Source organism: Hippopotamus amphibius, chromosome 10 (genome assembly GCF_030028045.1).
Source record: "Hippopotamus amphibius kiboko isolate mHipAmp2 chromosome 10, mHipAmp2.hap2, whole genome shotgun sequence".
In the NCBI taxonomy this organism is placed as follows: domain Eukaryota; kingdom Metazoa; phylum Chordata; class Mammalia; order Artiodactyla; family Hippopotamidae; genus Hippopotamus; species Hippopotamus amphibius.
Genome location: NC_080195.1, coordinates 712,798 through 726,612, shown reverse-complemented (window position 1 = coordinate 726,612; position 13,815 = coordinate 712,798). Strand labels below are relative to the sequence as shown.

General features: G+C 53.1%; 1 protein-coding gene across 1 annotated transcript in view; it reads right to left on the bottom strand.

Annotated features, from left to right (window-relative positions):
- Window positions 1–13,815, bottom strand: part of DLGAP2 (DLG associated protein 2) — a 520,454-nt gene that overhangs the window by 298,634 nt on the left and 208,005 nt on the right. The window contains exon 2 of the mRNA XM_057696969.1: window positions 8,899–8,931. The gene's annotated coding sequence lies outside the window, so the exon portion shown is untranslated. The remainder of the gene's footprint in view (window positions 1–8,898; window positions 8,932–13,815) is intronic.

Here is a 13,815-nt window from a genome sequence, read left to right as displayed (position 1 = left end):
CGCGGTCCACTGGGGCTGGGGCCGGGGCTCTGTGTTAGGGTCAACAGTGAGCTGAGCCGAAGGGAAGACGTGTGTCTACAGTGAGAAGGGAGGGGGCATTTCTAACAGGAAACTACAGGAAAAGGACACAGAAATGGAAAAAATCCATCATCTGCAGCACATCTGCAGAGGAAGGCCTTTCCTGAGAACTCTCCCCAGCCAGGAAAACGTGGGCTCTAACAATCCCTTCCGTACACGTTATCCCACGAGAGCCCCTCAAGAATCCCAAAAAGAGAGCCACTGTTAGTTCAACATTTTTAGCAAAGTGAGTCAATCTAGTTTGCATTTTTGGTTCCAGGACCACGGGTCTGCTGATGACACCACAGCAATTGCCCTATTTTTAAAACATGGTGTCTCCTGCAAGCATTTTGCTAACTTGTAGATTCACAGCCTGAGTTCTGGGTCATTTGATCACAAGATTGGTTGGAGGAGGACACAGTAATTCTATGTGGGAAAGTGTACCTCCCAGGTCATTCTACAAAGATAGATGCTGTAAAAATCTCAATAATTTCTTACTCGTAACACTGGTGATGAGATGTAACAATCAGAGAGAAAAGCAAAACTATGAACACATATCATTAATGGTAACAAGGGATCAGCAAGAAGGGCTCCTCGTCTCTGTCAGCCACTTAAAAGCCAAGCAATACCTTACTCCCGGCCAAACTGTAAACACATATTCTGGGGCAACTGCTGGAGAAAGGTCAGTGGTTTAACCCTGGCTTCACATCATCTCCTCTGTGAAACACTGACAACAGATGCCCTGGCCCCATGGTGGATGGTCTTTCCACACATTCTCAGAGCTCGGAGAACCCTCTCTGGGTTGGAGCACCCTCCAGCCTTTCTTCCCGGCATCCAGCAGAGCGTCTTGGGACTCACTGGACGCTTGTGAAATGCAGGCAGGAAAACGAAGAAAATCCAGGAGAAAGGCAGCCATGAAGTCACAAGTGCAGTCAGGAGAGACGGGCAGAATGAGCAGTGAGACCGTGGGCAGTTGCCCGGAAGCCCTGGATACTGAGATGTGATTACATCCAAATCAGGAACCCTGCTGCTCAACCAGGCCTTTTCCTTGCCTCTCTCTACCTCCAAGACTTGTCTCACTGATCGGCAGGGCCTTGCTGCTGCTCTGTGGATCCACTGGAGAAAGTGGATTTACAAGGTTGGTGGCACCAGAATGGCTGCTGTGCCACAAAGCAAACTCTGCCGGAAGGTCCAAGGTACAGAAATGCTTCTTGTCTTTGAAAGTGTCTTGGTACTTGCCACGTCAGAATGAGACTCCCAAAAGGATTCTCACAATGTTTGCCACTGTACAGCATAAAACTCAGGGTTAGAAAATTACAGGAAAAGAGGTAGTAAGTGGAGATATTTAACCTCTGCATGGACATTTCATTCTCAGGAAATAGAAGCACTCCACTTCTTTGTGCTCCTGGAGCTTAAGAAGATGGGAAGAATTCTCTCGAGACTGTACTCTCATCAGATCAACCAAAAGACAACCTAGATGTGGGGTATGTTATGCATGGATCCTGGGATGGCATGAATGATATTCAAATTTTAAAACAAAGTTCTTGCTTTCAAGGTGGCAACATCCTAACGTGGGAGACAAACGTCAGAGCCTGTCCTCATGTAAAATTTCTCTCTTTAGCCATTTTTTCCATTACTGTAAAGGAGTTTATTATGAATTGCTAGAAATAACTCTAGTTTGGCTCTTCTCAACATTCAACTGCATCTATTCTGTGTGTGCTTTCACCTCCCAAATATGCTTCAGAATGCAACAAATAGGCATAAGCTTAGTGGCAAGAAAACAGACAGTACTTTACCCACAAGCAGGAAACCTAAAACCTGACATTTAAATTATCCACTGACCAGAAACATAGAATATTTATTTATTCCTTGAGCAAATTAATGAGGTAAAATTGTTTCAGTGCCAGCTGAATGTCTGAATCTCAGATACTGGATAACGTAAAAAAAATTTAAAATTTGCAAATTAGGGTTCATTGGTGCATTTTATATCATTCTGCATACATGCATAATTGTGACAGTCTCAGACACCAGATGGTATGTGCAATTCATCCCCATTTCCACTCTATTTTATCATATTTTATAGCTGTAGCTTCACCTCTGAGTCTAAGTGGAGCTTACGTAACTGCCTTTGCTGGCAATAAGACCAGATGCCCTAACGGTCGGCTTCATGCATTTGGTTCAAAAATACGCAACTGGGCCCCTTGGGGTGTAAAGATGAGGTGACAGCCCCTGTGCCCAAAGGGCCCCCACTACCGGCGCTCTGCTCGGAGTCTGGCATACATTATGCTCTAGCAGGTATCCGGGGGAGGAGATGGCACTCGAGCTGGGCCCTGAAGGCTTTTCCAGACTCTTCTGTGCTTAATACAAATACGTCGCAAGTCTCCTCTCTCCGTGTACATGCAAAACTAACCTCTGTTGAGGCAAATGCCAGCCACTCCTTGTGTGTCCCTTGGTCCCCTCTCTCTGCTCATCTTACACAGACACACAGACACACACGGTCCCCACCAGCCCTCCTCTGTCCTCTGCCCGCCGTGTGGCAGCAAACCCTTCAGTGCCCGAGCGCGCTCCTGGAGCCCTGCGTGAGGAGGTGGTGACCAGAATCCAGAGGACGCACGCGTGACTCACGGCTACACGAGGTGGGAAAGGCAAGATGGGGCGAGCCGATGGCAGGGTTTGGATGTGGACTCATCCTATCGATGGCGAGGAAGCCTGACGCCATTTGAGGAAGGAAACGATATTTCTGATCTATGCTTCTGGAACAGGTATTTGTCTGCCTCAGGCTATGAAGACTGGAGAGGCTGCAAGGCGGGCGTGCTGAGCTTTGGGGGCCCCAGGAAGGGAAGGCAGAGATGCTCCACTGGGAGAGTGTGATCCAGGCGAATCTCTGTTCATCCTGAAGCCAAGAGGGTCCTGGACTTCTGCGAACACTGCCAATGAAAGCTCAGATCATTTGGGCAAGCATGTGCTGGCATGCCACAGAGCCACAGTATAAAAGGATGGAGGCTGAGCAGAGAACTAAACCTGACCTTGTCAAGAACTCCCTTCAGCAGACAGGAGACCGGGTTCCCAGCAGGGATGCTGGGAGCCGAGGAAGCGCCCGGGAGCTCCTCTCTCCCTGGGGGACCAGCTCCCTCTTGCAAGATTCTGTGCACACGCTGAGATTAGGGGAGTCTCCCATCAGAATTTTGGATTTGTCGGTTTCTCATTGTGATCCTATTTTTCTTTTCTTTTCTTTTCTTTTTTTTTTTTTGCATATTTGAGTCTAAAGTAATGACTGTTTTAGCTTCTTCGAGCAGTATCCTTTTATCATTAAATAATGATTTTATTTATCTGTAAAAATACTTGAGTCACTTCTCTCATGTATTTCGTGTTATCGGAGACTCTTCTCTCTCTTCCTCTGTCTTTCCTCCTCTAATGAGATTTCAATTGCACATGTGGTATCTTCCTCACTCCCTTTATTTTCTCAGTAATATTTAGATACTACTCCAACGCCAACGCCTTTTAGCATCAGTTTTGACGATGGCAGGTGTCTCCCATCACGGTAGCCTGTACGTTCCCTTTGGCTACATTTAAAACCATTTGTTGGTCTCTCATATTCTGAAGCTTGGCTTTGTAAGATGTGGATGTGCTTTATTTATTGGCTTCAGTATTGGGAGTCTGCAGATTGAGAGGCACAGCTTCATTCTTCAGTTGCTTCAGTTCTGGAAAAATCTCAACCTTTCCTTCCCTGAGCCATGCTTCCCTTCTCTCCATTCTCTTTCATTTCTCAGGTAATTCCAGACACCTGTTTGTGTTTCTCAAGCCACCTTCCATGCATCTGAATTCCTGTCTTACACTATGCTTTATATGTTCATGCAAAACTCCAGGGAACATCCTCACGTGACGTTTCCAGTCTGCTCACTGTCTATTCAGCTCTGCCCAATCCACTTATAAAGACGGCACAACAGCAAATTTAAATGACGTTTCTTGTTTCTAGATACATGGATTTTTAATGTCTTTGTTTTCATACCAGATAGTTCTTTTATTATGGTTTCTTTTCCTTTTGAAAATCTGTTCAGTAATTTTAAACCTTCCCAATGTCTCTGCAGGTCCATTGATTCTCACCTTTCTATTGTGTTTTCTCACCCCCGAAGTTTCTTTATACGGGTTATATTTTATTGTATGTTTATCTAAACTGGTGGTTGTTATTTTTTAACTGGAGGAGTCCCTGGAGCCCTGTTTTGTCAAAGATCCTGTAGAGAATATGTAATTTAGATTTTGCCACAGCCGTCAGGTTTGGACAGAATCCTACATGCTTCTGCTTCTGGGACAACGTTCACATTAATTTCACCACGTGGGCCTTCTGACACAGGTGGTGGAAATTCAGATCTCATATCCGTGCCTGAAGTGTGAGTACCCTGTTGGTAACCATATTCTACCTGTGACCCTGGAAACGTGATAAGCTTCCTTTGTACTTTCTTGGGCCAGTGTTTTCTAGTCTTTCTCTCCCAAATGGGGAAACTCGCTGAGCTCCCGGGTGTCATCCCCGGGGCTCAGCTCCAGCGTCCTCACCCGCCGCCCCGGCAGGCCCCGCAGGTGCAGCTGGCGCCTCTCAGCTGCCTGGGTGGCAGTGCTCTGCCCGCTCCCACGCCCTTCTGGGTTTAATTCTCAGGCGCCACTGTCCCTGGACTCATATCCATCCTCAGGTTTAGAATCCTCTCCTAATTCTTGATACCTGAGCGATTCCCTCTTTTTCTTTCATTCAAGTTCAACTGTGTGCCGAAAGCAAATGCTGATAAAACCCTGCAGCGGTTTTATGTTCGTAGTGGGGACGGCACAGTCTTCCACGCTTTCTGATGCCCCCATCATGAAGCTTTATGAGGAACAGCCTTCTCTGTCTTACCCTAGGCAGTATCTTCTGATTTCCGCTATAACACAGACCATTTTAAGGTCCTAGAAGACAGATTGGCTGGAGCAGAGTTCTGTTTTCTCTCAAAAATGAGTTGAATTCTTTAGTTCCTAAGCAACACGATTTTTTTTTCCAGACTGCCTGGCACATGTGGAGAACTTAATAACCGATGGTATCTTCCACTAACCATCCGAGAAGAGCAATCAGAAAAAATGATGTTTATCCAAAGCATACAATTAAAAAGGTATGGTCTTAAAACAAAAGGGGCACGGGTTGTATTTCAGAATGGACGCCCGCACTTCTGTGGACAGGGTTGAGAGCTAGGAGGAGGGATGGAAACGCTTCTCTCTAAACCCTTTGATGCCCCGTTTTCTAAAAGCAACCTTATTGTTTTCCCTAATTGCTGAGAGACCTTAAAATCTCAGGATGACACATTCTCAATTAAGGTACAAAAATAGTGTGGAGATTTCCACTGTTTAGAGTCTCTTGCAGGGAAAATCTTGATTATTTGTATTAAGAAAAATCAAGAACATAATACTATAAATACAGGGGGAAATGTTCCTTTTTTTAACTCATGGGTTATGACGAAAGAAGAGGTATTCTGGACTCTGCAGTAAAATACAAGAGTCTGTATGTCTGTCCAAAATTCCAGGAGCAGTATGCAATTTCTCTTTTTAAATGCTCAAAGTAAAAAAAAAAAAAAAAATGAGACTTAGAAAGAAAATCCCTGACTTTAAACTTACTGAGATTCTCTTTTTTTAACCTTAATTTTGTTTCCTGACTGGCGTTGCCCCATGATCTGACGCAGACCGATGCCACCACCAATGGCCCGCTGCTTTGAAGCTATGAAGTTAAGGCCTCTATCACGGAAACATCCTTCATTCTAAAGTCCATCCTAACATTTTTGTAGCACATTCCTTCGTGCCAAATTTACATCATAATAGCCTATTTTATTTCTTAGTTTTAATTGGGTTAAGTAACATAAATGTAAGACATAGTTATTACATTATAGTGGATTTCAAATAAGTTCTCCTCAGCCCTGTCAGGCATCAGAATCTGTCCTCCCACATCAGAAAATCTATTGCGTAGGAGGGCAGGGCGAACCACAAAAGTGTAAACAAATAGACAAATCCATGAACTGACATCTGTGGTCCCACCCAATGTCCATAATTTTCTTTGTGGTTTTCTTAAAAAGCAAGGGGTATCACGTATCTATCAATAAAGTCTGAAAAGGATCATATACCCTTACATTATCTTCCTATATTAAAGTGATGGATTATATCATGCGAAACCTTCAGAGATACTTTCAATGTCAAGAAAATCTTAGAAGGTGACCTTCTTGCTATATAACATCTACTTACTTCCAATGTCTACACAATGACAGGAACCACTAGGGAAATGATATGGATTGAGACAGTCTTACTATTAATTATTATAGAAAATTATTTTAACAAATGCGATTACTCGTAGTAAATTTTAAACTTTTTTTTTTGCTTTGTTTTGGAACGGGTCTCCGTCCCAGGGGATCACAGTGGTCACCATATCCCCGCAAATGGCAAGATGTCCCCCACTTTCACAGCCCCTCTCTTTCAAGCATTCAGAGTTGAGAGGTCTGTACATCCTGAGTAGAAAGAAAGAGACAAGTAAATAACAGCAAATCCCATTAAACATGCTCCTCTCATAGAAACACAGCCATCCAAATTTCAGAAACCTTGCAAAGTAGAAAGTGTAAGCAATATTGAAATGTGATCTACATTTTATATACCGTTCAACTCTCACGTTCTCTGGAACACAGGCCACAGCAGGGCAGGCATCCAGCCTCCCCTAAGCCCCGCTCCTGTCTCACCGGCTGGACAGATGCTACGGAGCGAGACAACGCTAACTGCTCGGTCTGCATCCTCTCCCGGAAAGCCCATCAGTAACACGCACACAGGTGCTTCCCGCCTCGCCGGTGCAGCCGGGAACCCGTCCACGGCCCCGACAGCAATCGGCCCTGCCCTGCGCGTGTGATGCCGCCGCTCGGACCCTGGCCGCGCACTCGCTGATGGGCGCGGGGAGCCGACTGGGGATTCCGCTCGCGGCACCAGTCCGCCCGCACCTGGACTCATGACTTAAATGACTGAAAAACGTATGAATATTCATGCCACTGTGCTTCTCAGGAAACAAGGCGCAGCGGAGGCCGCGCCAGCCGCTCTGCCCTGCTCTCTGACTGGCAGCCCCCCACGGGCGTGTCTGTACCCCTGAAACCACCGCAGAGAAGGGGGTCGCGGTGGGGGAGGGGAGGGACACGCGGGGGTCCAGCCACGGCCCCGCAGCCTGAGACCCGCTGCCCTCGGGCCCCGCCGGCTGGACGGCTGGGTCCTTCTGCCCCCGAGTCAAGCCGGCCTCCAGCCCGACGTTCACAGGTCCGTCTGCCCAGCACAAGAACAAGTGCGCCCCCGTCCCCGGACAGAACCCCCTGGGCTGGGCTGACCGCGTTCCAGGCCTGGACCTCAGATGGGCGGACGCACGCGGCCCCGAGCTGGTCCGGGTCGGGCGGGCCTGCTCCGCGTGCGCGGCTGGGGCCCCCGCCTGGACCTGCCCCGCCCCCCCCGCCCCCACGCTGCCCCCCAGCCAGGGGCGCGCCCATGTCCACGCCAGAGCCATCCCGCCGCCCTGGGCGCCACGGAAAGGGACCCAGGCCCAGAGCCTGGAGGCCTGGGGACCACGCGCCTGCCTCCCCCTCCCCTTCCCCACCGCCCCTCCCCTCCCGTCCCCCTCTCCTCGCCCCTGCCCCCGCCCCTCGGGCCTCAAGGCTGACCACCACGTGCACAGGACCACCAGCCCACAGCACGCGGCCGCAGCTCCGGAAACACGGAGACTGTAACAGCACAGTCTGCAGACGCCACCGCGCACCAGACTTCACGTTTCACGACCTCTGTGGTTTGTGCAGCACGCTGACCACGTTCCACAAAGGTGGGGGGCGGTGTAGGGTGGGGGGCGAAGCGATGAAACAGGAGGCCAAGGCGTGGGCAGGGCCCCCATGGGGGCGACAGGGAAAAGCCACGATAAGAAGACAGGAGGCAGGACACGGTGGAGAGCTCCATCAGTCGCCCCGCGACACCCCCCCAACATCCCGAGACACCCCTGACCCCCACGACCCCGTGGCCCCCAGCATCCCCGCGGCTCCCACATCAGGAGGGAGCGCAGCTCTGCTGAAACCAGCGCCCACCGTCACCCGCCCCAGGACCAGGAAACCCCACAGGTCTTTGACCCTGGAAAGACCAGGGGCCCAAAGTTCACGTTTCCTGACAGTGACGCTTAAGACTTTAAAATCCGTGGCTCTGCGTATCATTATATATTCCGTAAACAACACAGAATTCCAGACTTAGTCCCAGTATCTCAATAACCACAAAATCAAGGAAATACAGTGTTTGATGGAATTTCCAAGTTAACACTATGCTCACTTTTCTTCAACGTGTGGGCAGACCCCTTCCTGGTGGCGTGATGACGTGCGTGTGCGGAAGCCTCGTGGGGGGGACACCGCACGCTGCTGCCGGGGGCTGGCTGCGCTGACCCACCCCCTCAGCTTCCGTCCCTGACAGCAAGGAAGGAAGAGTCTGCAGACACCTCATTTCACGTGGGGCCCGTCAGCACCACCAGCTGATTTATTTAAAGCCAATTAATGTGTATTTCTAACATCGGCATTTATTTCTTGGAGTAAAGTAACTGAAACTCCTTAACCCGAACCAGAAGTGTTGCAATTTGGGTGTGATGCCAGTTTTCCTCTAGGATGGGCACCTCCTGCCCGAAGCTCACCCCGTCTGTGGTTCTGATTCTCTGACTCACTTTTTCCATCAAACACCACAGAGAACGTGCTCTGGGTCTGTCACCTGCCTCCGACAGGCTCGGCAGCGTGTGTCACAGCACAGGCCGTGCCCACCGAGGCAGGGGTGACGAGGGACGGCACTCACCTTCCGGCTCCCCGCAGAGGGTGCACTGCGACTCTGCGAACAGAACAGACAGAGAGACGGTTACTCCCGGGCCCGGCCTCAGTCACACGCACTGCGCACCCGCCGCCCCTGCCCTGCCCCTAGTGAGCAGTGAAGAATCTACTATTCCGAGTGTTTTACGTGATACCTTTCTAAAAAAAATGACAATAACTCTTTGTCATATGCGTCTGTACACATTAGATGCATGTTCACAGCTGTACGTGACTCAGATTACTTAGCTGAAATAATAACTGTATTTTATCACTTAATTTTAATATTGAAAATTTACTTTGATTACGACTCATCTCTCAAACACAAATAATTATGAACAGAAGTATAATATTGTATTGCAGTAAAAACACTAAAACGGACAAACACTGAGCCCTCACATAGCAGGCCCACAACCGGGTACCAGGCTCTGCAGCAGGGACGCACCCCAGGTCCCACAGGGAACAAGGGGCCGCAGGCTGTGCCTTTGCGGGACCCAGGTCACCTGTGAGCATGGTGGAGGTGGGGCCGCCAGGCTCTTCCACCAGAAGCTGGAAAGGGCCTCTTCCTTTTCCCGAGCAGAGTCAGAAAGAGCCAGAGTCAGGAAAGCCAAGACAGCCACACACAAGCACTCCCAGCCCTGGGGGTCTCTCCCCCTGCCCTCCAAACCAAGGCCCCTGGGGCAGCCCCCCAGTGCAAATGCATCCCTTCTTTCCAAACAGGCGGCAGGCCTGCCGTGCAGGAGCCCAGCCCAGGCTGGTTCCCCGCATGCTGCCCAGCGTGACCGCAGGACCCTACACACCACACTCTGGGTGCTGGACACACGCTCCAGCCACCCCGTGTGGACGGGGCCACCAACGCCACCTGCATTTAGGGACGTGTCCGAGACCCCGACAGGCTCTTGTCACCGTGACGGGGCAGAGCAGAGACGGCTCCGCCTGGTGCCTCGGGGAGGCAGGCCCGCCTGCAGCGGGGGAGGTCGCTGAGGGGACCTTGGTCTCCGCGGAGCAGATCCTGGAGTGAGGAGGGGGCAGGGGAGGGGCAGCCACGGGCCAGAGAGTGGCCCTGAGCTCAGAGTGGGCACTTGGGGACCAGATTTCACGCTCAGCCCCACCCTTGGCCTCGACCACCCTCTGCACTCACTGCCCTGTAAGTCAGGAAAACCCAACACCAGGCTGTTTACCTGGGACGAGAACGTGGAACAATAACTAAATCTGCATCAAAATGGAGCCCCAAATTCAAGCCATTCTCAGGAGGTTTCATCTCCATCACAGGTCATGTATGTTACATATGCATGAAACTCCCTGGCAGCTTCAAGGCACATGATGATGAGGGTGGTGCCAGCTCCGTGACCAGCACTTCGGGGAGTTCACATCCTGTGCATCCAAGACCATCCCAAAGCCTCCGGAAAAGGCAGGAGTTCAGCCGGTGGCACATTAACTTCTCTAGAATGCAAGTCTTAAGCAAATGCCATTTCAATTTCAGTTATTGATGCATCTAGGCCTCAGCCTTTAAAAAATCACTTCCAGCAAGATCACAAGTGAGACTCTGTTACTAGTGTGTTACAAGCCTCGGATACAAAGCGACTGGCCCGTCACCGTTTGCACATCTGACACTGTTCTCCCCCTAAAGGTCCATCACCGGCCTTCCGCCATGAGTGGGAATTAATGCTGAGACGTGGCGAGGGTCCCAACTCCTTCCAGCAGATGCATCCTGGGGGTGGGAAACCGCTCCAGAGCACCTGACGCCCCGCGAGCTGGAGCGCATGAGGGGACGGGGGAGCTCCCAGCCGGCATGAGGGCGGGGCGCCGGGCCAGGCCTGACCCCTCAGCACACGTATTGTGACCTCCAGATGCTATCATCTTGCGATCAGAAACACATGCCGGAATAACAACTGATACCCAGACAGCGACCCACGCGGACAGCGGGCCGCGGACCTCACTGTGATGACACTTCCTCTCCGGGCACCTGGGAGCCACGGTCCGGGGCCTCCCCCGGGTTCCCCCTCTACCTGGCGTCCACCACGCAGAGACCTCAGCCCCACCACCACCGGGGATCCACCGGCAGCCAGACGCGCACAGCACGGTGTGAGCACACGCTAAGCCTCGGTGCCGCCTAAGACATCCTGCCCACGGTTTGCAGGGAGGCAACTGTTTGATGTGCACAGATATTTCCCAAGGGGCAGCAGCAGAGGCTGCGTGAGCAGCGAGTCCACAAACGGGGGCATCTCCCCTCCTCAGGGCAGCAGGTCCACACGCACAACGCAGTGTGAGAAACACGGACACTCACAGAAGTAAACAAAGACCACTGAGTCAGCACGTCCCGTAAATTCCCTTCCGTCGGAAAAGAACACTCTGAGTTACATCCCCACCTGTCCTGGGCCCTGTGGTACAAACAGGTGGGAGACACGCTGCTCTTGAGAAGCTTTGTGGTTAGAGGAAGGAGGCCTTTGAGGGGCTGACTGCAGTTAAATGTTACAGTGGCTGCAAGGGCCCTGCAGGGAGCAAAGCAGCGGAGAGGAGGGGAATCCGCGGCTGTGCTGCGAGGAGCTTCCCGGGAGGCGCTTGCAGGGGGTGGATGGACAGCATGGCGTTTCCCTGGAGGGGGACAGCGGCCACCGCCTTGGCCACCAGGCGCGCACGCACAGGGGAGGTCTCAGGAGAGGCGGATGGCCCTGGAGGAGCAGGACTTCGGGGCTCATGTCACGTCGAGGCACGGGCTCAGGGTGAGGGGGCGTGAGGTCTTTTGGGGACGACCTCTCCCAACGCTGAAGGGCCGTCAGCACCTGTCGGCAATCGGGGCGGGTGGGGGGACTGTTGGGACCTTCTGCTCCTTCCCCGGAGCTCAGTTTGCAGCGGGAGGAACCAGAGAGACAAATTGGACTCAGTGGTCCCGGAACCACGAAGCATCTTAACCAGAGGTGGCCATGGGGAGGGGAGGGGAGGATGTGGGGGGGGGGGATGGCCAGGAGTGGGGGGACGAAGGAAGGACAGGGGGGAGGCCAGTGACTCAGTGCCCGGCGACACCGCTGAGGGGGTGCGGCCTGGAGCCCTGACTCACTTTCGTGACCTAAGACTGGGGAGTGCTGGGCAGCGGCTGGGGCCTCGCTTCACGCCTGATTTACTGTAAAGTAGCTAATTCACAGGCGAGGGAGGAGGGAGGACGTGGCCACCCGGACCAGGGCTCCCTCCCCCAGGGGGCCGCATGGTGGAAGGTGCTCAGCCTCCAGCCTTGGTTTCCCCATCTGGTCCTCATCTGAAAGTCAGGTCACGCTGCTGGCACCGTGACACGAAGTGCACTGAACACGCAGAGCCTGGCACTGGGCAGGGCTCAGTCAGGGACACCCTGGTCCCTGTGTTTCCAGGACGGGGAACCGCGCCTGCCTCCCCACCCTCAGACACGTCCCCGAGCCCCGCGCCATCACATCCCGGGCGTCCCACGCCAGGAAAGGGGCGCCGCCTGTGGGTTCGGCAGGGTCCGATCTACAGAATCACCTTCTTCCCCGAGGAGCACGGTGAAAAGACACTCGGTGTGGGAGGGAATGAGGCCTGCCACCCTGCAGGTTCATCTTCATCCGTGCAGAGCCTCACTCAAATTAGGAGAAGACTGCATTTATTCATGCTAACTGGCACAAGACAGAGAAATCTGCCTGGTGATTTTGTGTACATATAATCTATACCTGTTCCGGGCACAGCCCCATGAGAACCTGCTTATCCCCACCTGCAGACCTCAGGTCGAGCAGCCGGCCTGCCCTCCTGGGAGTGAGGTGGGCACCGTATCCTCATCCTCCTGGAAAGGGGGGACTTGTGCAGCTCCGGGGTGAAGCCAGGAAGCATTTTATGGTGGGTGGAGGCTAGTCTGATCCGTGCACGTGTGTGCAGAGAGGCAGCGCTCCGGCCTGTGAGTGACACAGCTCCCCACCCCACCCCGTCTCCCCGTTGGAGGATGGGGGGGCCACGGCCACCCACCCAACTCCTCTTGTGCCCACTGGGGCTGGCTGACAGCAGCTGCAGGAGACACAAGCGGCCATGCAGCCCCCCAGGGAGCCCACGGGGGGAACAGCTGATGCACAGAGGCCAGCAGGAGCCACGCCAAGCTCACTGGCACAGACCTGTGAGCGTGGCCAGGACTCCTGGCAAGGCCAACGTCAAGGTCACTGGGACAGGACACCCCTTTCCTGAGGCTTCTTCACATCCAGCCATGAAGGAAAAGCATCAGTGCTCGATCTGCAGGAAGCAGATGGGCTCCCTGTGCTGAGCAGGCGGCCGGCCGGTCGGCGGGGTGTAGGGGCACGTGCTGTGGGCCAGGCTGCGGGCAGGGAAGGGGTGGCAGCTAGGGCCTGAGCTGGGAGGTGGGGGAGCTGGGCTCACAGGACTCGGCTGTGCCAACTGTTCTGATTGGCTGCTCCGCGCCCTCCAGCAGGGCCCCCAGTGACAGGGAGAAGAGCCCCAGCCCAGCCGGGGATACAGAAGCAGGACGCTCCGTGCCCGCAGCCCGGAAAGTGGGCCACAGCGAGAGCCCTGCAGGCCGGACTCATCCCTCTCAGGGGAGGTGGAGACACTGGAACCAGGCGCCGCTTTCCAAACAAGCAGAGAGCTCGGCGATGCCACCGGGGGCGGGGGAGGGGCAGGTCACGTGGCCCGGCACCTGCTTGCCCGAGCGCTCGACGTGATAACTGCGTGACCGCGTCACGGGATGGCTCATGACAACGCATGCCGTAGGACATGACTGCACTGCAGAACACGACACACAGCAGGGCTGTAGGACGCACCCGTGATGACACAAGCGCAGAATATCACTACGTGGCAGCATACGCGACACACACCTAACAACGCAACTATAGGCAACACATGACCTAGCACAGCACAACTCGAAGACAACACAGCTCTGTGACGACATGACGACAGGACA